At 39.4% G+C, this 23,700-nt stretch overlaps 1 long non-coding RNA gene across 1 annotated transcript; it reads right to left on the minus strand.

Annotated features, from left to right (window-relative positions):
* Positions 1 to 1,123: 1,123 nt before the first annotated feature.
* On the minus strand, positions 1,124 to 14,748 carry LOC107507083. The gene is made up of 3 exons (XR_001596070.1): positions 14,639 to 14,748; positions 4,812 to 4,937; positions 1,124 to 1,736 (listed from the first exon to the last, which is right to left on the minus strand). It is a non-coding gene; the product is annotated as an uncharacterized LOC107507083 (long non-coding RNA).
* Positions 14,749 to 23,700: the final 8,952 nt, after the last annotated feature.

Consider the following 23,700-nt stretch of genomic DNA (forward strand, 5'->3'; position numbering starts at 1 on the left):
TGAAATACAGAATTTAAACCACTTTTTTGGCCTAAAACCATGTATCTTTCTTAAGTATTTTTTAAAATTTAAAATAGCAGAGTCATTAATTCCTAGAGCATTGAATCTCAAAGTTTGGGACACTAATAATCAGCCCAAGAGTTTTTTTAAAAATAAGAACCTAGTCCAAATCTTAGCTGAGGCTGAGGCACCTCAAATTCATAAGTGCCCTGGATGATTTGGTAACAAATGATTTGTGGGCCGTAGTCCAAAATAATGGCTTAGAGCAAGAGATTAAAGGTAGGAAAGTCTCTCTTAAGAGAGACAGAGAAGGGAGGGAAGTAAAGGAAAAAATGTACCCTAAGATATTGGACATATAATCTAAAAGAAGTTAAGAAAGGGGTGACAACGCAAAGTGGGAGATTTATGGAAAGGAGAGTCTTGAGATTACTAACCAGAGCCTTGGATCACTTTACAGTCTTACTGAGCAAGGATGTGGTTTTGTTACTAATGATTAGCAGGGCCTTTTCCTTAGTGCCATAGTACTGATTATTGTGCTATAAGTCAGATAATGTACTAAGTTACAGGATATCTGAATACTGCTATCTTACAGATAGAAAATTAAGGTTTGGCCTCTTATCCAGTGTTAAGCACCTTTCCTCTGAGAAAAAGTCTATGCCATCTAAGTGCCCCAAGTGGGGACTGTTCACATGACCATTAATAGAATAATTACATTTTTTCCACTGCTTTTACCACCAAAAGGGACTGTTTCTGAATAGTAAAACAGGTTTTAAATCCCAGAACAATATCTCATGAGTGCCAGGAAATCCTTCCGAGGTCATCTTTAATTTCCTGCCTTTAAAGATAAGGAATCTGAGGCCCAAATGGGGCAAAAGACATGAAGCAGCATGATTTCTTTGATTCACCATCCTTGTCTACCCCTTATAAAGGCTAGATCAAGAGCCAGCCCTGATTCCAGAAAAGAAACCAAAATGCACATGTAAGGAAGACATTCATTTTCAGTTTCAGTGAGGAAATAGGTACATGTTTATATATATAATTCTGTAATCATATTAATTTATAACAAGAATACTCATATATAAATATTCTTATTATAGTTTTTCCATTAAATATATTTGTTTATTTTGTTAACAAAAACAAGTTCTATAGTGAAAAGTTTCCAGAATCTATAAAAATAGATATGAATCAATTATAATAAAGCAACAATTACATTCTTAACCAAATGGATAAAATCTTATTCTGAATTTTTTGTAAGCAATATATTGATTAAGCCTTGTCCTCCAGATTGAAGTTTTCAAAGTTGAAGGCCTTCCTTCCTACTTACTTTGAATAAGTAAATTAGCAAATGTTCTGAGAAGCACTTACAGCTAGCACTAAAGGATAGATTGTGAAATACATAGACTTCAAAATTGCTAGTAAGAGTTGCTTCACCATTTGATCTTTGAATGGTGAAATTAATCAAAATTTTTCTAGAAGAGAACAGAGTATAAAATGCAAAAATGTTGAAATACATTATTGAACAAAATATTTCATTTGATTTTTTTATATTTCATGTTGAAAAACTTAGACTGCTAATTTTGAGAAAGGATATGGATTGTCTCTGTTCTTTCCTAAATGCATTTGTCTTCCTGTTGCTTACACCAAGAAGCTTTTTGGTATTTCTTCAATGATTGGCTGTATTTGTGGCTTTGCATGTGGGAGGAGTAGGGAGAGAGGTACGTCTTCAAGAAGAGTGCCTGAGATAGAAAAGATTAATTAGAGATTTATTTTGGTATTTAAAATATTGATATTCAATTTATTAAAGTTACAAATTTGGAACATTTAGTTCTTCCTTAAACTTTTCAGTTCAATCTATACATCTTATTCTATATGTAAATCTAAAAAAGTTTTAACAATCACTTTCATTTGGCCTTTGGTTAATGTTTGGTCCTACTTAAAAACTTAATTCTAAAATTTTAAATATGTATAATGGCATTTACAAATTTAAGACAACTGATTTCCTTTTAAATAATACAGTTGTCTTATTGAACAACTTTTTCCTAAATATTAGACTACATATTTAATAAATTAAACATAAATAAAAACTTTTGGTTCCCTTAAATGATTTAATATTATTTACAACTTTGGAACATTTAAGCCTAGAAATTACGTCTAAATCAATTACTCAATTACTCATTTTTAATTTATTGACATGCTGACAGCTACTCTGAGACCAAATCTTATAAACATATTCAGATTCTTCATTACAAAAATATTAAAATAATAGTTTTAATTATCTTAATAGTCTTAAGCTTAATTAAATCTTTTTGAAGTTAATACCAGCTACGATTTAATCGTATCATTCTCCAAAATTTAGCAAATACCTTCTTAATAGCTACAAGTTTTTAACAATTAGAGATATTAGGCAAAAAGCTGACTAAATTCTAGTCAATTACATGAATGGACCATCTTCAAACATATTCACAGATTATAACTGAGACTTCATAGCAAAGGAGTTGGCATCACAGAGAGCCTATGTCTCTTAGGTTCAAGTTACAGCTAATCAAATTCTACTCAGTGAAAACTTGCTACCCCTATTTATGCTGCTATATTACCTAGATAGATTTTCACTTCTTCATACAACATTTAAATGTCTTTTCACAAGCTCTGAAGACCTTGAACTTGGCAGACTACTGCATTTTTTTCCATGTTCTCTCTGTTAGAACCACATAACCTTTTAAAATAACAAGATGGTGTCTAATTGAATCCTAGTTATGGTGTAGTTATTAAAAACAGACTTTACAAACAGATTTCCATGAGTCAGAGTCCCAGACCTGCTATTTCCTAGTTGGGTGACCTTGAGCAAGACACTTTACATCTCAGGGTTACAATTTTTTCATCTGTAAAAGCTATTATTTAGGGATTGTTGCGAGATTTAAATAAGTTAATATAGAAAAATAATCCCTGATACATAGGAAGCATTCTATAAGCATTAGCAACAATTGTTAATCTTTCATGAGACCGGAGGTTGGAAGGTCCTTCTATTGATGGAAAGTATGCCCATTTTATAATAATAAACAATCAGCCATAAAATGGGCCTGGTAAAAGATGTCTTGTTTAGGCCTTATATATTTCTCTATTGATTCTAATCTTATAAAATTACAATTATTTTTAAAGAAAATAAAATAATCATGTTAAAGCATTTCAGGAGAATTGTTCCACTGTTTATAAAAAGCTTTAATGAGCCTTTTTGCTTGCCAAGTTTAATTTCTCCAGAATCCAGTCACTGCTGGGAAGTCTAAGGCTTGGGAGAGGAATGAACCTGTGAACTGGCACACACTACATTCATTCTAGACTCTTCTAGTGAGCCTTCCTTCACGGTAGAAGTGAAAAACTATCACATTTTCTGACCACCTTTGCAAATAGGTTTCGGAAAGTGATTTGGGTTCCACCAATGAGATGCTCCCATACGAAGTCTGAAAAGTGGCAGAAAGTATATTAAACTGCAGTTGCCCATGTTCTGCTGCAGCCAAAGCAGAGATCTCAATGCCTAGTCCTTGACTCTGTTCATGTTGAGAATCAGCAATTTAAAAAATGTTGCTTTCTTCCTTGCTATACCCAAAAGTTTCTTCTGTTTGTTCCCTAAGCCATGCACAGTCGAGAGCAATAGTTCTCAACTAGGGGCAATTCTCCTTCCCCTGCAAACAATTGTCAGTATCTGGAGACATTTTTGATTGTCAAGAACCAGATTCTGGCTTGGCAAGCAGGGAGGGGGCAACTGGAATCTTCCTGCCATGTAGTGAGTAGAGGCCAAGGATGTGCTTAAACACTCTACAAAATGACCCTCTAAAACGAAGAATTATCCAGTCCAAAATGTCAGTTGTGCTGAGGCTGAGAGACTCCAGAATCATACAATGTTCAATATCTGCTCATTAAGTGGCTCTTTATCTCTGTGAGTTGCTTGTATTTAACCCCACAAGACAAAGAGAAAACAAGTAGTGAACTGGGATTTGGAGAATAGCATGAGAGCATTATAAGAAGCACAAAAACTTTCTAGGGCTGGTCAGTGGTATGTTTGTTTAATTTGAGTGTTCCTAATTTTTGAATGCTATTCTCTTGGGAAAAAAGTGGTCCTAATTTGTTCTAAGATAGGAAAGATGGAGAAATTTTAACTCTCTTACTAATCTGTTGAAAGGTTCCCTAGACCCTTACTACTCAAAGAATGGTCCTGAATGCAACATCATTAGCACCACCTGGGAGTTTGTTAGAAATTAAGATGTCCCAGTCTCTCCCCAGGTCTTCTGAATCAGAATGTGCATTTTAACAAAATTATCAAAGGACTGCTATAGACATTGCATATGCATTGCATGGGCAATACCAGCAGTATATGGATTAAAGAGACAATTTTTAAATGGCAAGTGCCTAGATATTGAATTTCTTGGTTTCATTCTTTAGCTCCCTGGACAGAAAAAGCAAATTTCAAAATCAGACACATAAATCAGTGTAACTTCAGACCTGCTTTGTTTTTTCTATCTGATTGCTACTTAAATATCAGTGGCCCAGAAAACATCAATTATTTCTTTCTCCCTCTATTAAATATTTAATGATCTGCAAATAAGCTCCTAGTAAGAAACCACTTAAACAGACCTTATGGTCCTTTTATAATAGGCATTACACCCTTTATTGTTTTACTTTACAAGATAGATGTTTAGATACCAACATTAAGCATAATATTTAGTAACGTAAAAGACTGTCCTATTAGAGAAAGATTAAATCTCTCAGAAAAAATATCCCTACTACCATGCCCACATACGCAACACCACTCTGCCTACCTCCCCAAAGTGACTTTGTGAATGGTCCTTGGAAGCCATCGCAGCACTTTCCTCTTTCCCAGTTCACAAGCAGGCTTTGGCTCCACACGTCACTAAATTACCTATGCGAGGATTCAGTAGGAATATCTGCCAAGGGAGTAAGACCATGATAGAGGCAAATAGATAGTTTGCAAACTTTGTTCCACAGAGCTTTAAAGTTTCATAGAACGGTCTCATGGATTGAGAAAGTTAAGTAATAAGCCCTACTACTCCCACTTCAATCAGAGCACTGTATTCGTATCTGTTCCAGAGATAGGAGTGTGTAAATTTTCATTTATTTAAAAAATTTGAAGTTCACTGGAGGAGATGATTTCTAAGATCTAGTCAAGATCCATCATTTTACAACCTAAAGGAACATGAATAACAAAACATGAAAAAAATGCTTACCCCCAGCAATAATAAAACACAATTCCATTTTCTTATTATTATAAAAATCATTTAAAAAATTCATCTCATCATGGTGTGATAAAACAGATATTCATACATAGGTGTGATGGAGTTATAAGATGATATTAAATTTATATAAATAATTGGACAATATGTATCACAATTCATAAAAACATTTATATCCTTTAATACAAAAATTCTACATCCCTAACTTTTTCACAGAGAAATAATTCAAAATTTATTTAAAAATTATATGTACTAACATGTTTATTATAGTGCTTATAGTGATATTTTATTGTATCAGAAAAATTGGTAACAATCTAAATGTCCAAATATAGTTATTTTTTAAAAATTACAATAACTACATAACAACATAATAATGCTATCATATTATGTTAAGAAAAATACAATATAAAATGTATAAAGTATACATCTAAAATTTTATTATGCAAAAAAGAGCAAAATACGGTAGTTATATAGATAATGAGATTATCATTTTTATCACTATTTTCTAAATTTTGTACAATTTCAATGTTTTTTTAAAAACAAAAACAAAGTTTTTTGAAGGAATCTTAACATACTTCAATGACTACCATTAAAAAACTATCTTTAAGCTTTTATATAACAGCCACTGTCCTAGCTTTTATATAACAGCCACTTGACCTTAAAAAAATAAAGTAATGCTTGCCTTCTGTCAACCAAACTAAGAATACAGTGTGATGAGGTAATTGTGCACAGATATGTGTACATAATACTGTGGGGACCCATCAGTTGTGGGGCCCCATAATTCTGACTATTATAGTGAACCTCAAAATGTATTGTTCTATTGATGATATGATACACAAGAATATTTCTGTCTGCATTTATTTCTTCTTTCGTAATCCTCTTTTTCTAAAAGTCATGAGTGCTTGTTATAGGCTTAATTTTATATAGTCCCAGACCTACTTCTGGGAATATTTATGAGTGTGAGAAATAGAATCAAAGAACAGGACTTTGGAAAGTAAGGAATCACTTTCATTGGACCATACTAGAAACATAAATTACATGTTGGTACTTACCTTAACAAATTTATCTAAAGACAGAAAATATCTTAGACTTTAATGGATCTACCAGAGCAGTGAATAATTCACCTGCTTCCAAGTCTAGACTTTTTCTCATTGTTTGTTTTCACAGCAGTATGATGCATAATTTAATTAAGAGCAGAGTATCTAATACCTGTTTCGGGTTAAAATAAATATCATCAATTGAATATTTTAGGGTATGAGAGAATAGTCTATATTAACTGTGCTGATATTTAATGATTATCTAGTACTGTGCTAGGCTCTTTACAGGTTAAATTCATTAAGCTAGAAAAGCTCACCTACTTTAATCCCCATGAAAATCTATAAGGTAGATATTATTAATTCCATTTTACAGATTAAGAAACTGAGGTTCAGAGAACTTAAATAACTTGGTCATGGCACAAAGCTAGTAAGTGGCTGGCCATGACCTAGATTTAGTTGATGAAGGTTAAATTCTCTTTATAAAAGTATTCCAGCTAATAAGTAGAAAAAAGAATTAGAGTAAAATTAGAATATCACTATTTTGCAACTGTTTGGTATTAACGAATGTAGTCAACGATCCTAATGGCTGACAACATGATAAAAAGAGAAATAAATGTAGATTAGATAGATGGATAGATAAATAGATAAATGGGTGGTAGATGGATAGACAATCTAGATACATGGATAGATGAATAGATGATAGATGATGATAGGTAGGTGATAGATAGATGATAGATAAATAGATGATAGATAGATGATAGATAGATAGATAGATAGATAGATAGATAGATAGATAGATAGATAGAATCTGCATCTAACTGAGCATATAACTCTACACTCCCAATTTAAATATTATAGGAGATAGGAAATATGTGAAACACCATCACAAGAAGTCAACAGCCTAATCAAAGCTGTGGGAAATACTCCAGGACAAAGGACCCAGTTTATTCCACAACATATAAACACATAAAAAGTACATATGGATCATAAGAAATGTAAGAGAAATTTTAATCTATCACAATATTAATATAAATATTGATATATAGATATCAATATCAATGTAGCACTGAATATATTTTGATTGTGATTAAAACAAAATATTAAAAATTTACAAAACAATCAGGAAACTGTGAACTCTGGATATTTGATGATACTAAGAAATTAATGTTAATTACTTGAGTGGGAAAATAATATTGTGATTGCCTTATCTTTAGAAGTTTTCAGATGAAATGACAGGATTTGATCTGGAATTTGTTTTAAAATACCATTGAAGAGAGTATAGTTGAAATAATATTGCCCAGGTATTGATAATTACAATTGTGTATGATTGTGTATGATATGATGTTAGGTTCACTGTATAATTTTCTCTATATATATTTGAAATTTTCAAAAATTAAGAAGTTTTAAGAGAGCCTTGAAGACCTCTATAAAATAGCATATTTTCCCCCTTGTATACTTGGGGGCAAATTATATTTACTGATTCTGTAAAACAGAACACAATGCAGCCTGGATCTTATTTGCCAATTTAATTCTTCAGCTTTAGAGATAACTTGTTACACACAAGCCATTTGCACAAGGGAATTTTGTAATGTCTGCATAATTCCTACATGACTTTAAACTGACACTAATTTTTAGTGAAGAGGGCCAGATTTGGTGATTCTGTCGGAAGAGGGGCTATCCATTTGGTCAAAACATGGTCCTGGTTCTGGAGCAGGTGCCATGAATATTAGACGGGCAACTAGACTGTTCAGAATAGGCTTAAAGCACCCCCGTGTGGTCAGTACAGGTTAAAACAACCCGTGCTCTTCGTCAATGCGTGAAAGCCCAGTGCCCTCTTATCCCTTCTGCCCTAAAGTGGCAAGTGTAGCTGGAGATCATGTAAGAGTGTTAACTTTACCAGGTCTGATACATTATTAAATGTTAATACAGATCTTCCGTCAATAGTCATAAAAATAGAATTATTTCAAAAAATTTTTCCTTTGGAAGAAAACAACTATCACAAAATTTTAATATTATTTCTAAAAAGTTTAGATATTTAATATGTATGTATCATCTTATGGGTCAGCTTTTGCAAATGTCTTAGGTGATTTCCACTAAACTCTTTGGCATGTAAAAAAAATCTGCTTTTAATAAATTATTAATAAGTTCAAATAGAAAATAATCATAAAAAATAAAAAATGTAAAGAATCTGACTTTTTCTGAGAGCACACTCCATCCATAAATGAATGAGGCAGCCTCATGCATTGGGAAGAGCACAGGACTGGGAATTAGAGGGGAAAGGGAAATTGATGGTTTTGGAATCCATCCTCATATCTTCTCTACAAGACTGATGTTTCTGTCTTCATGATCCAAAAGGCCATAACTCACCTAAAAACATACAGTAGAGTAGCAGAGTTGACACTAAAGCCCAGGCTTGCCTCACCCCAAGTATATTCTTTCCACAATACTATACTGCCTAGGAAGTTCATGACCACTCTCACTCAAACTCTTTTTCTTTTCCTGGGACATAAGAACACTGGACTAGATCATCATTCCATTCAAAAGCTAAACCTTTATCATTTTTATCATTTCTCTAATGTTTGTAGTGTCCAGGAAGTTGAAATGTGTTCAGAGTCTAAGCTTAAGAAAAGCTCATTCAGGCTCTGGTCAAGATGGCAGAGTACGGAAATACTTGCTTCCTCTCACAACCATATCAAAATTACAATGAAATTGCAGAACAGCCATCACTGGAAGTCACCTCAAGTCTAGCTGAACAAAAGTCCTACAACGGGGGACACACAGAAGAGGTCACCTCAAGACTGGTAGGAGGGACAGAAACGCAAAATAGACTGGTCCCACACCTGCGTGTGGCAGTTGAAAATCAGAAGGGATATCTTGGCTGCAGGGGTTCTCCCAGAGGAGCAAGGGATCAAGGCCCCACACTGAGCTCTCCAACCAAGGTTCCGATGCTGGGAAGAGAAGTCCTCAGATTTCTGGCTATGTAAACAAGGAAATATTGTGGCTGAATGAGACAGAAGGTGTCTGGAGTAGTAGACATTCCTCCTAAGGGGCCCACACATGGACTTATTTTCTGGCAGACTTACTCACTCTTGGCTCCAGCACTGGGGCAGCAGCTCAAAAAGCACCAGGAACAAGTGGGGAGGAACTGAATTAGCTGGCTTCAAGGTGAGGGTTGGAGGAGCAGCTTTCTCCCAGGCAGAAGTGCTGGCAGAATCCATTGTTTCTTTGTTGAGCCCTCCCCCAACCCAGCATGCAGAAGCAGGTGGCTGACATATCTGAGTCTCCATCAACCTGACTAACACTGGTAGCCCTGCCTAGTGATTCTCTGAGACCCCGCCCTACCCAACTTTCAGGGCCACTCAAGCCATTTCCAGTAGCTTTTCCATACAAATGGACCTGTCTTGGCTCATTCTACGGCCTTCCCAAAAATCTCTCAAAGGTTCACAAAACCCAAATAAGCAGCACTGGCCTCTTGCTGAGTAGCCTTAAGCCCATCACTAGTGACAGCCAGCCTCAGTTTGCAGCTTAGCCTCTCAGATACCACCAAGTCTAGAGCAGGTGGCAGCCATCTGCAGTTTGCTTGGTGACTCTTGCCAGGTCACTCTGGGAAGGGCACAAGCTGTGGCTGACCTTAGCCTGCAGTAGGGCCCCTCCCAGGAGGCTCTGGGGCCAGCACGCCCTATGGCCAGCTTTCAACCAAACTGGAGCATCACCAAGGGCTGCAGCTGAGGACAACATACCCAAAGGGCAGACTAGGCAGGCGACAGAGCCCTGCTAAAGTAAATCCTGCTCCAAAGGATTATCTTCTAACCTGCCAGTTGTCACAATCAATTAGCCCAAGAGTAAATCCTTCCCATTGAGGTGCAAACAGCAACCAAGGCTCAAGTACAACAGAAAGACAGACATGACCCATACAAAGGAAACACTTGGAGCACCTGACTCAAGTGACAATGGAAGGCTGTGCCACTGAGCCTCACAGAACACCTAATACATAAGGCCACTCTACTAAGACCAGGAGACACAGCAGCTTTACCTAAAACACAGAAACAAAGGGAAGCAGCCAAAATGGGAGACAAAGAAACATTTCCCAATTGAAAGAACAGAACAAAGCTTCAGAAAAATAACTAAACAAAATGAAGACAAGCGATCTACCAGATACAGAGTTCAAAACATTGTTTACAAAGATACTCAATGAACCTAGGGGAAGAATATATGAACTCAGTGAGAACTTTAACAAAGCGATAGAAAATATTAGAACAGATATAGAAAACACAAAAAACAACTAGTCAGAAATGAAGACTACAGTAACTGAAATGAAGGTTACACTAGAAGAAATCAACAACAGATTAGATAAAGCAGAGACTTAAGGCAATTTGCATCTGGAGTAGCACTTTGTTTAAAAAAAAGTCATATTAATGTTTCAGCAGCAAAACATATAAACAATCACATTAAGTGAAGAAAGGAAAGAATATAAATAATTTCTCCTCAATCCAGTACAGGTTTTTTGGGCACATGAGATTTTGCAAGTGTCCAGTTAACTCAAGTGCCTGTGCTCCTAGCTGATTTATAAGGGTACTTGTGTGCCATCAACTTCCTGATACCATCTGATCAGCTGACAATAGTATTCTGGCTGCCTTGACAGTAACCTTACAGAGTGATTTGATCATAAATTCCTAACTGGGCAGGTCATGGTGGGTAGTCACACCCCAGGCGATAACTTCTTTAATGAAAGGTTGACTGCCTTAAGCAATCCCTGTCCTTTATTTCTGTGCACCTTTGAGATAAGCCATAAGCACTCTCAAGAGAACACATAATATTGTTAATTATCCTGCAATTCAAGGCTCCTCAAACCCTGGACCAGAGACCATGGCTTGTTAGGAACCAAGCTGCATAGCAAGAGGTTAAGTGGTAGGCAAGTGAGGGAGCGAAGAAGCTTCATCTATATTTGCAGCCACTCTCCAACACTAGCAATGCCACCTCAGCTCCACCTCAGATCATCAGGCATTAGATTCTCATAGGAGCACCCGTCCCTGGTGCCAAAAGGGTTGGGACTCACTGCTGTAATTCAATCTCTGCATGGCTTCCTCCCACCTCCATTTATCTTATGTTCCCTCCTTAATTTCAAATGCATAAACGAAACTGAAAAATGTTATTCTCAGGAGCATTTGAAATTTTGCTCCCTGGCATTTGTCATCTATTTGGCTCAAATAAACTCTTATTAAAAATTCTCTATAGATCTGAACGCTTCTTACATCAACATCTTTGATAAAAACTAATATATGAGCATCCCTGACTGTTGTTATGTTTTCGTAAATTTTGTTTATGGTAATTCTGCTCATGCTCTGGCTCCTGACACAAATGAAACTAAATTTACAGATTTGTGGAGTTTAGATTGAAATCCAGTGGTAGACTGTGGCAACTGCCCCCTAGCACCAGGCATCCTCCTCTTTTGCTTCAGAACAACTCATCTTGGTCAGATTTTTCAGTGCAGTCCCCCAGCTTTTTATCAAGGTCTTATTGCTTCAAAACTTTACTTTCTCACTTAAGTTTTTCAGCCAAGAACAAAATCTGATTGCCTGGGAAGACTCGGCAAAGATGCTAACTCTTTCTCTTCCTAACACCATAAAGACAACAAAATCACTTAGAAAACTTTACTTAGGACAATTTCTTCCACCTTATATCACATCTTTGGAACAGCATTAAATAGATTGTAGTCACTTAATAGAGAGTTATTAGCTATTTATGCCTGATTTCATTTATTTTTATATTTTCTATGTCTGTCCCAATTCAACTTTGCAAGTGAAACTCTTCCCCAAAAGCTCTGTAATTTTTACAGCTCAGCTATGTGGAGGAAAGTTCTGCAGAAAGTAACCTCACAGGATGATCTGATCATAAATTTCTAGCTGGGCAGGACAAGCTAGAAAAGACCAGTTTGGGCTTATCTCCCTTTTCTGGGGCTAAAACAGGGGGAGGTCTGAAGAAAAAAAAAATTGCCAGAACTGTATCCTGGAAGAAAAGGGGGCATCCCAGGCTATCTATACTGCTTCAATTCTACCATTAGGAATTTATGTTTTGGGCAAGGCAGAATATCTAACTTGCCCAGGACAGCACAGTTCAACAGAGACAACCCTATTGTCATACAATTTCCTTATTTTCAGAAGTCTCTCAGTTTAGACAATAAATTATTTGACAATAGTCCTAGTTCAGAATACCAAAGCACTATAAACTTCCTAAAAGTCCATCAATAGTAGACCATATAATAGTTTATAAAAATTATGGTATATTTATTTAATGATGTGTTGTAAAACTATTAATAACCATCTAGAGTCATTTTCCCCACATGCTCTCCTCTAAACTATATAGAATAAGAAGACCAAATAGAACACCCATAACCTACTCCTATAGTATAACTATAATAGAGAAGATAACAAACTCTACCTCATAAATGAATGGGAAAATAAACATCCAAAACCAGCAGATTTGGCAGGAACTACGTGGAAAAGTGGAGAGTTTAAAGGGGTTCTGGGGAAAATAGAATCCAAAGAAAACCAAAATGTTACATTCTCAAAAGTACAGAGCAAAACTGTAAATGTGAATGATGGAGAACCAATCTGAGACAAGGAGAGTCCAAGGGCATGAAATAGTATAATAATAAAAAATAAAAAGTTTTGAAAAGTACTTTCTACTAGAAATGGCAGTATTGGCAGGCACTGAATTAGGAGAGAGTAAGGCTGTGGAATCCTTCGGAGAGAGAATCCAATGCTGAAGGAAAGAAGAAACTTATGAAAATGACCCTACTAAAATGGGTTGTTGAAAAATTATAGGAATTCAGAACACACACACACACACACACACCCCAATATAGTCTAAAAACTGCACTTACCAAATAGCACCAAAAGTGGTATCCCTTGAATTGTGAAATTAGAAAAGCCAACTAAATCCTTCCCCATTTCTCTCATCCCAGATCTTCTGCTAATAGCTGTTTCAAGAAAGTCAAATATATTTTAATGTAAAAAATTAATAAAACCTAAAAAGTATGCAAAGATATAATAATAAAAAAACAGAAAATGAGAATCCAAGATTTTTACCAAAAAAAAAAAAACCCACATAATAGAGAAAATTTACAACCTAATACTCAAACATTAAGTAAAAATAATTAGACTCTACCCTTTTTAGTCATATTGAAATAGTTAATATTAGGCTATTCCATACTGTAAACAACTTAAACTGGACAAAAATATATCAAACAACTATTTGAATGCATCAAACAGCAGCCAACTGAGAACTATAAACCTTGAGCAAAGGAAAGCACATGAAGTGAGACACACATTTGATTCCACTTTCTTCCCATAAACATTTTTCAAATCATCACTTGAGAAAATAGAGTCAAATGAACAGCTGCATTTTTGGTGAGCAAGTGCTTGGAGTTCAGGGCTATCACAGTCACTGGGATTTGGAGACTGGGTTTAGAGATGAGGTAGTGCAGAAAAAATTCTCCAAAAATATGTATAAATATTCTCTTTGAGATCTTGGTCTCTCTGATAATGACTATAAGCTAAGTCATCCTTTTGAGAACCTATCAGAGAATAACCTCGGCAAAGTAGGAAAGCTAAGCAAAGTTCTCAGAGTTTGCCCATAGCTAGAAGAAGGCTAGAGAGATCAGTCTCAGTGAGAAAGTAGAGGCCTTAGTTATTACCACAGTTCAAAAGCTAAAATAAATACTATGACCCAGAAATAAGAGCAAAACAGTCCATCAAACCAAAAACCAAACTTTGATAGGATCAAGGTAATCTACAAGTAAGTGAATTTTCTGCAAAAATGAATTTTAACAGTCTTTAGAGGAACAACTTCTATAATTTATCTACAATGTCTGGCAAAAAAATTTTTTTTATAATACTAGGCAAGTGAAGAAGCAGGAAATAGTTACAGATAATTGAGAGAAAAAAATAGTCAATAGAAACAGATCAATAGAGGACCCAGATTTAGAAATTAGTAAACAAGGAATTAGGTAAAGAAAAATAGAAAAAAAAATGGAGAAAAATATGAAATATTTTAACATACATCTATATATATCTACAATCAAGCACTGCTTAACTACAGGGATACATTCTGAAAAATGTTTGTTAGGAGATTTTGTCCTTATGTGAATATCAGAGTGTACTTACACAAACCTAGATCGTGTGGTATACTACACACCTAAGTTACATGTTATGCCAATTGCTCCCGGGCTAGAAGCCTGTACAGCATGTTACTGTACAAAGCAAGAGTAAAAATAGTATAAAAGAAATTGATTCAATCAAAAGATGTAATAAACACAAGGTATATGAGGATGCTGCTAGTATAACATGACATACTTACTGTTGATATGGATGGAAAATGTAAAGAAATTGAAGATGGCTATCCTGTCCCGGAGAATTTTAACAACCTCCTCTCCCTGGAACACTACCTTTCCCTGTGCGCAAAACAAAAGACTGCCAAGTATGCGGAAGTAATCAATGTATAAATCTACTTGCCTGCCTTTATTTGAGGCTCAGACTCTGGAGAGTGACTCCTCTGAGCCCGCCAACATAAATAAACCTTCTTTGATTCTTAGTTCACTGAGTACTGCTTGGTTCTTCTGTGTTCACAGGCCAAAAGCCACAACATTTTGGTTCCCTGCCCAGGAAACCCAACCACACTGGCCCTTTGAAGCCACCGGTTTGGGCGCAATGCAGAGATGCTGGTCGGTCCAGGCAACTGAGGAACTAGAAGGTGCACCCCGCTCCAGTTGGGTGGTCTTGGGCCCGGCTGTGCTTGGCAGGCCTTGCTCTGTTGTTTCCCCCAGACTCTGAGCAATGAGAACAAAGAAATTCAGCGGATCCACATTGGACATGGTAAGGCCGTGGCCCATGGTAGACAGAGTGGAAGGGGAGACTCAACACCTCCCAGGGGCAAGCACCCCTCAGGCAGGGACCACCAGGGAGGGAATGTTTTAACCTCTGAGAGCGTGTGTGCGTCTGTGTGGATCTCAGAGACGTGTCTCTGAGTTTCCGGTCTGTGGCCCCATAGTGAAACACTATGGGGTCTGAGAAAGCTCCAATCTGCAGTTCCATAGCAACATAATAAGGCATAACGGTAATTTGTCCCCCCAGGGAACGACCAGACCCGGGGTTTATATGGGTACTTCTTAGCCAAGACGCGCTGCAAGTCTTGAGAGAGACGTGGCCAGGCGGGCATCTGGGTGGTCTCTGGAAAGGGACACCTCACTCTTTGTTTTTGCAGTACCGACACAGTGGGAAACATGGGGTCGGGTCAGAGTAAGGCAACGGTTCTTGAGAATATGTTAAAAGATTTCGAGAAAGGTATTTGCCTCAGAGGTGGTTATTACTAAACCGGTAAAAAGATGCAAACTTAAGGAATAAAGAAAGTGTGAAAGAAGGTTTGCAGAGGTAGTAGAAGGTCTGTGAAGGGAAATCTTGAAAGGAAATCTTGTGAGGGGAAGGTGTAGGAGAAGGTTTGTGAAGAAATTCTGAGGGGAAATTTTATGTAATAAAGTGAAACAAGGTTGGAAATATAAATGTTGAAAGCAAGCCAATGCGAAAAAAAAATGGAATTGTTTTTAATGTTTTTTAGACTATTGGTCTGATGCAAATGTTTTGAAAAAGTTTTCTGGGAAGAAAACTAGGATTCTGTATTTCTTTTAAATAATTTTAGTGTTTTGCATTGCTTTAACTAGGTTTCTAAGACTTTAGAGAATATATTAACACTGTCCTCTGCCTACTTCTCAAAGGAAGCTCCCTGCAAATATGGGGGTGGGGAGCAAGTTTCACTAAGCCAACTGTCTTAGATTGCATATTGGAAAATTTTAAGGAGGGTTTCTTTGAGGAGTATAGGGTCATGCTGACCTTGGAAAACTTTGTATTCTTTGTAACCTCCAATGGCCCACCTTAGCGGTAGGTTGGCCCTCAGAAGAGACCTTAGACCTCCCCACAGTGAGAGCAGTGTATTGGGTAGTGACAGGGACCCCAGGATATCTAGAACAAGATTTGTACATAGACACATGGCTTCAGACCACTACTATAGTGCTCCCTTGCGTCTGGTTTGGCACAAAAAGGTAGGGACGAAATAGGGCATTCAAGGCCCGTTGGGCTAGGCAAAAGAACAAGAAGGCACCAACAAAATTAATTCACCCAGAGGCCCTAAGGAAGATTCTATCTAATCACCGTTGCACATCCCAATAACTCCATCGGTCCCCGCGAGGCCACTTTGCTATCAATTGCCAGACGGGCCTCTACCATCAGTGCCTTTGCTGCCCCTACCCAACACCATGCCTCCTGTCTCATTCAAGTTCAACTTGATAATAGAAAAGCCTGAAGAACAGTGGTGGACTACCCAGAAACAAGACAGCCAGGTTAGAATGATTCCTGTCCCTTTTGTTAGAAAGCTCATGAGATTCCCCAATACAAGGAAAACATTGTGAGAAGTCTAAATTAAAGGTAAAGGCTGGGGCTAGGAAGTCAATAAATGTGTCAAAAACAGCAGAGATATACCAGGAAGTAACTGACAAATGGGGAAAGCAGAAGTTGTCCCTGTTGGCAGCTACATTAATTAGGGAACCCAGGTCTAGTGCAACAGACTGCTACTCCCCCCGCCCCCCGCCACACACACACACACACACACACCGCAGAAAGAAACCAAAAGGAAATTACACTGTAACCAATGTGTCTTCTGTAGAGAGATTGGCCATTAGAAGAAGGAGTGCCCTCGTCTCAGGGAAACTATAAGTTCAAAAGGGCCAGAGAATTTAAGACATCAACCTGAGACAGTCATCAAAGACTGGGCCGAAGGACAATCAAACTAGGAACAGTCAGAATAGAAGTAGGGGGGCCAATTAATAATTTGTATCGTAGACACTCGACACCATAGTCATGGCCAAATATCAAAGAGGAGTCAGTAAGTTTCAAGGGGCAGCTGAATTCTGTCACTTCTGAGTGCTAGGTTTAAATGTAAAGTTTCCTCATACCGTAATTCCATTAATGAATAGTGAAGAACATAATAAGCAGCTGACCAACGCCAAGTCCATCTCAAAACTGTAAGTACTTTAAACCCTGCAGACTGCCTTGGTGCCAGAGGTCTTTAGCTGTCTAATAACTGGGACTGGGCAGAGAAGGAAGCAAAGTATGAAAGGCTGCCAATTTTAGCTGCCATAGTACAGGGACCATCTCGAGATGACCTTAGCAGTAAAAACCTTTCAGGCCTTGAAGGCCTCAATCTTGGTTGGCTCCGAGTGGCATTGTCTTGGCTGAGACTTAATCAATGTGCAAACTGCAAAAGGAAAGGCACCAGAAGGGCAAATGTCCATCTAGCCCTGGGAAGCTGGGGAGAGATGGACCTCATAAGCCCTTGCCCCACATAGCAAGCCTCTCGTGAAGGGGTTGCTCTTTCTTTCAACAATGGAGGCCCAAGCACTTGCAAGCTCCAGTCCTAGAAAAAATCCGCCGGGATCACAACAGTAGAACCTCAGGTCACTCTCGACATGACAAAAAGAAAAAAACTCATTTTTTACTAGATACGAGAGTTGCCTACTCTGTCCTGATCCTTCGTATAGGTCTCTCTCTCCAGTGCTAACACACAGTGACAGGAATCAACAGTCAGTCTAACATAAATTTCCTTTCCCATTGTGAGACCGGGATTAGCAATGAAGTTCTCTGCCACACATCAGGACCAGGGTCCTGTGCAGAAAGCGCCTTGTCTGAGAAACTAGGACACAGTCTAAAAGGGGAGCAGACCCCTTGCCCACCACACAGTGCACATTTGTAGGGAACCTAAGGCTAAACCATTCCTAGACAAGCAGCCTCTATGTCAGGGTTTCCTACTAGCAGGCCAACTACCTCCCAAAATCTGTTAAAAGTCAGCCCTCAAGGCAAACAGAAAGGGCCTCACCTGAAATTTAGGAAGGATAAGGCAATGCTTTCTTTAAAGTGTCTACTATTGTAAAGGTGTAAAAGTGCATTTCAATAACATCTTCCTTGTTTAGATCTCCCCTCTTTATTCTGGCCGTGACTACTTTGGAAAAAATGTTGTTATGGTTATTGGTATCAATTTCTCAGTAAGTCAGCCCCAAGGACAGGGCAGAGAGTGATATCTCCAGGCACCAGCTGCCTAGGAGAAAATAGCTCCAAGGATCCCAAGAAGAAAAATAAAACGATATTGTCGCCAGAGTATAGATAACAAAACTAACCACGATTATCTGCTTCTGAAATCTGCTTGCTTGCGTAATCAAAGCTCACCAAGACATAGTTTTAGGCTTTATAAGCTGCCTCCTCTGGAGCTTGGGGCTGATTCTCTAGTGGGGAGGATCGGTCACTGGCCGGCTAATAAAGCCTCATAATTAATCTCAATTGGCTCCATGGGTCTTAGATTTGTACACACCACAACACTATAACACCAGCAGAAAATGTGTAACATTTACTAAGTGCGCTAACTAATGTTTTAACATCTCAAATAATATAACATTGAACTACAGCTCCACTACTTCTGTAAGTTATGCAAATTACTCACTAGATAGTTTATTTCTTATTCTTATTATAAATATTGTTGTGGTGCCATCAAATCTAAGACCCACGGAGCCAATCGAGATGAATTGTGAGCCTTCATTAGGAGCCAAATGAGATTAATTATGAGCCTTTATTAGCCGGCCAGGGACTCTCTACCAGGTAGGGTTAGAAGAGATCAGCCCGAGCCTCCCGAGGGGATAGCTTAAAAAGCCCTAAAACCCCTCCAGCAAGCAAGCAGGTTTACAGAAGCAGAGGCTGGCCATTAGCATATCTTTACACAGGATATCTCCTAGAACTACACCCTGTTTAACATTTAACAATAGAAGCAGAAGTTTTCCACCCTTAACAATATCTTATAAATTTTCTTATGTTAAAACCAAAGCCAAGGGAAGAATTTTCTTACAGCAACAAAGCAATCAACTTCATCTTAAGCTAGTCTCAGATACGAGACCTATCAAAAGAGGGAGGAAATGAAATAGGACATCTTTAGCAGAATTCATCTTTTTAGTAAACCTAGTTAAGTTTTCTTCCCTCCTTTCTTTACAGAAAAAAGGCCCTCTTCCTCAAATCTTGATAATTGCCCAAAACTGGTAACTCAGAATCTCTGGCTATTGATAAAGGTCATCATCTCATTGTTAAGCAGAAATGGTGTTAAGACAGGCAGGGCCCTTAAACTCTAAGTGGGAGGGGACTTTCAGCCAAAGGTCTTTTTTTACTCTTTAAGAAATATATTAACCAAGCCTGTTTCCGTTCACTCGCTTAATAGGCAAATTAATAGATATATGATTTAAATAATCAGTTCGAATCTTTCCTTGTCTGGGGACTAAGGCTGCACCTCAGCAGGAAACTCAAGACCCCACCCTGACTGAGGTGGAAAGGGAAAGAGCTCCATGAAACCCCAGTAGGTAGGGACTATGACCCTTTTAAGCAGGAACCAGATACGATGACGAAGAGACCTCCTGTCCCTCGACATCCATACAAATAACAAGGGGGTTCATGGCTCTTAGAAAAGAGGCAGGAAAATTAGTTAAGAGGTTTCTAGGTCTGCCTGCAGAGACACTGAGGTCATCCTATCTCAGAAGGAGTTTGCTGTAATCATCATGGATCCCAAGGCTTTTAGGCTTCTTCCCTTACAAAATCCTTTTTGGAAACTCTTGCAGCACAAAAGAGGGGAAGGGTATAACTGCATCTATGTTAGCAGAAATTTAGGAAAAATATAGATTTAAGGGTATTCAGTTGTGCTGGCTGGAAAATTACTGTTTGGCTATCGCCCATGGAAACATAATCCTCTAACCATAAGCTTTCTGCTTCTGTACCGCCCACCTGCACAACCCACCTGTGGGCTGACAGTAAAAAGAAGAAAAATAGACTTGTGTGTTCAAACAGGGTGAAGAATAGGGGTTTAGGGGTAAAAAATACTGTACCTCTACATTTCGGGGCTGCTTGATTTGGGGTTGTAAGGTAAACGCGGGACATGCCCGAGAGAAGTTTTTAAAAGCAAGCCTTTATTGGGAGAGCACTCTGGGCAAGGTTCTCTGGTATGGAGAGGAGGGGGCCAGAGAAGTCATGCCCTGAGATGGGAGGACGTAGTTTTTATAGGGTTATGTGGGTGTAGGCTATAGAAGGAAATGTCAGTTGAGCATCCGGATTAGCGTGGTGGCAGATTAGGGTGGTGGTACCAGGGCTTTAGGGTGGGTCCTAGTCCAGATTCCTATGTCAAACTGGGAAGCCTCCAGGCAGGCCTTCTCTGACCTAACAGGGTCTGCATAATTCTGGCAGATTCAGCTGGCTGAATAAAGAGTGTATTTTCCTATAACTCATTGATTTCTGGTGGTTCGTGTTTCTATCAGGGACTGGTGGCTATACCATTTGGAGGCCCCAGCGAGATCTCAGGGAGTAGCCCTGAAATCAAAGACCTGACCGGCCTCCGAGGCAGCTGCTGTCCTTGTTACAAACTCAAAGGGGTGGCCACCCTGAGAGTTCCAGGGCCCTTGAATGCTGTGACAGAGTCAATGCAATTGTCAAGGACGCAACCTTTAGGACACATTCTTTGTTCCTGATTCCGATGAGAATCTGCAAGGCCTCAACATCTATATAAAAAGGTACCTTTCTGTTTCTGTTGACCAGTCGTTGGGGGTCTGTGGAGAGACTGGGTGCAATCATATCTCCCAGACAGTGGCCGGGCTGCGGGATGCCGCCTCCTGTGCCCTGTCATTGGGTTCTGTCTATTGTCTTTGCTCTTGTCTGGGTTATAGGTGGCAGACCTCTCTGGGTCCACCTATAACCTCATAATTGTTCTCATCTGAGTGTCTGTCTTGTGTTTTCTGTGCAAGCGATGGGGGAAGGCCCAAGTTCACAGAAGACACCCTTGGGGTGTGTCCTGTGACATTTCAAAGAAGGATTTCTAGAGGGAGCTGACTATGGCATAGTTTTCTCCAGGCAGACTAAGAACACTGTGTGAAGTTGAGTGGCAGTCTTTTGGTGTAAACTGGCCTCCAGAGGGTTCTTTTGACAGGGGTTTAGTGAGGAATGCTTAGAAGATTGTCACGGGAGACCCGGCGTTGTGGTGTGATCAAATCCAAGACTCACGGAGCCAATTGAGATGAATTGTGAGCCTTTATTAGCCAGCCGGCGACTGACTCTCCACCATGCAGGGTTAGAGGAGATCAGCCCCAAGCTCCTAGAAAAGGCAGTTTATATAGCCTAGAACAAGTAAACAGATTACAGAAGCAGAATTTGGCCATTAGCATATCTTTGAGCAGATTACCACACCCTGGTTAACAGAATCAGAAGTAAATCCTTAATGCTGGCTTACTGGAAAATTGTCCACCCTTAACATTCCCCACTGGTTTTCTAGAATTCAAATCATTGATTTGTCAACCTGGAGCAGTGGGCAGTGAGCTCTGAGAACTGTGAGTTTCACTGCCTGCACCCTTTTTTGACATATGTGATTAACAGTAGGTCTAATCCTCTCCTACTCTGTCAGGCCTCACCTAAAGCCATACAAAGACCCCCTTACTTTAGGATGGAGAGAATTAAGATGGTCCAGACTGGACCCTTGACAGTCTTATTTTTAGTGGGTCCTCTGTCCGATGCAGGGTCCATTGCTCTGATGTCTGTGGTGGATGCACAGCCTTGATTCTGGTATGGTGAATCCCATGATGGCGTCCAGCTACCTTGACCGCGGTGGGTGTTGTGAGGATGACAGGGAAAAGTCCGTCCCAGAGGGGCTCAAGAGAAGCAGGCTGTACCTTTCTCATCAGATCCAATTGCCTGAAGCGTGGTTGTGTAGCTGGACTGGATACTGAGCGGCTGTTCTGGTGGGAGAGACCAGTTAGTGAGTCTCCTGCTGTGCGAGAAGGAGGGCCTGCGAAAACTTAACTTCTGTTAGCTTTCTTCCCCTAACTTGGGGAGGAGAAATAGGGGTCTTCCAAACATTATTTCATAAGGCGTGATGTCCTTACAATAGGGTGTGATTCCCTTACAGTAGGGGGTGCACCGTGCCCTTAATAGGGTGAAGGAAAGGAGGCTTACCTGGTTTTCGCCAGTTTCTAACTTAAACTTAGTCAAAGTTTCCTTTAAGGTCCTATTTATCCTCTCTATATGTCCTGAGCTCTGAGGTCTGTAAATACAACGTAGCTTCCAATTAATTCCTAGAACCTCGGCTAGAGATTGGCTGGTCTGGGCGATAAACGCTGGGCCATTGTCAGACCCCAATGCTATGGGCAGGCCAAATCGAGGTACTATCTCTGAACCTAACTTCTTTGCTACCACCTGAGCTGTCTCCTGTTTTGTAGAGATGGCTTCAGTCCATCCAGAGTAGGTGTCTATGAACAGAAGCAAGTGCTTGAATCTGAAGTTTCCCAGGCTAACTTCAGTGAAATCCAATTCTCAATGTTCCCCCTGGTGCTTGTCCACAAAGTCTTGTCTCTTGTATTTCCTTGAAGGGCCCTGGATTCATTTGTGCGCAGATGTGGTGTTATGCCCCGACTTGTATCTCCACGAACCACCAAGAAGCCAACACCGATGCAAGAGCAAGAGGGAGTTTATTTCATACTCGAGTCCGGACCGCAGTCCACGCACTGACGCAGCAGTGAGTAGGAGGCGGTCCCGAACATGGGGCTTCAGGGGTATTTGAAGGGAAAAATCGTAAGCATGGGGAGCGATGTCTTGGCGTTACAGGATTGGTACAACGAGCTTGTCGCTTAGCAGGATTGGCTGGGTGATGGCACCAAGGAACAAGGCGGGGAATTTGGAGAGTTACTTTCCATAGTTGCTCTGATTGGCTGAGTCTAGGGTGGGGTGATCCTCTAGCTATCTGCGGCTTTTCCAGGAACTGGCCTGTGCTTAAGATGGAGTCTTATACCTAAGATGGAGTCACTTTGGTTCTTCATTCCCCCGTTCTACTAGTAAATGAAGAAGCTCAATCATGAGCTTCCTCTGTTTCTAGGTAATGGTACTGCGAACGCATAACCATGAGCTGGATGGTGCCTAACCATTCCCTGATAAGCCTAAGCACCCAGTTAAGAATGCAGGGGCCAACAGTCAGGATCAGTATGAAAGCAGTCAAGGGGCCTAGGAGCGACAAGGCCCATGTCATCTAGGAGGATCTAAACCAACCGAACGCACCTTGAGCCTCTGCTTCAGCCAGGGGGTTCTTGATGGACTCTCGGAGTTCTTTTACCTTATTCTGGACAATGCCTGATGCATTAACAAAAAATAAAACACTTCTCTCTTAGGAACTGGCAAATACCCCCCTCAGCGAGGCTTAGGTGAGGCTTAGGTGAGGCAGGTTGTGGCTGGGCAAGAGACTGAGCTGGGACTCTGGCCACGGAGAGCAACTGGTGAGCCCTTTGCCGCACTAGGTGGAGAGCCTGCAAGGAC

This window comes from Rousettus aegyptiacus, unplaced genomic scaffold (genome assembly GCF_014176215.1).
Source record: "Rousettus aegyptiacus isolate mRouAeg1 unplaced genomic scaffold, mRouAeg1.p scaffold_m13_p_13, whole genome shotgun sequence".
NCBI lineage: Eukaryota > Metazoa > Chordata > Mammalia > Chiroptera > Pteropodidae > Rousettus > Rousettus aegyptiacus.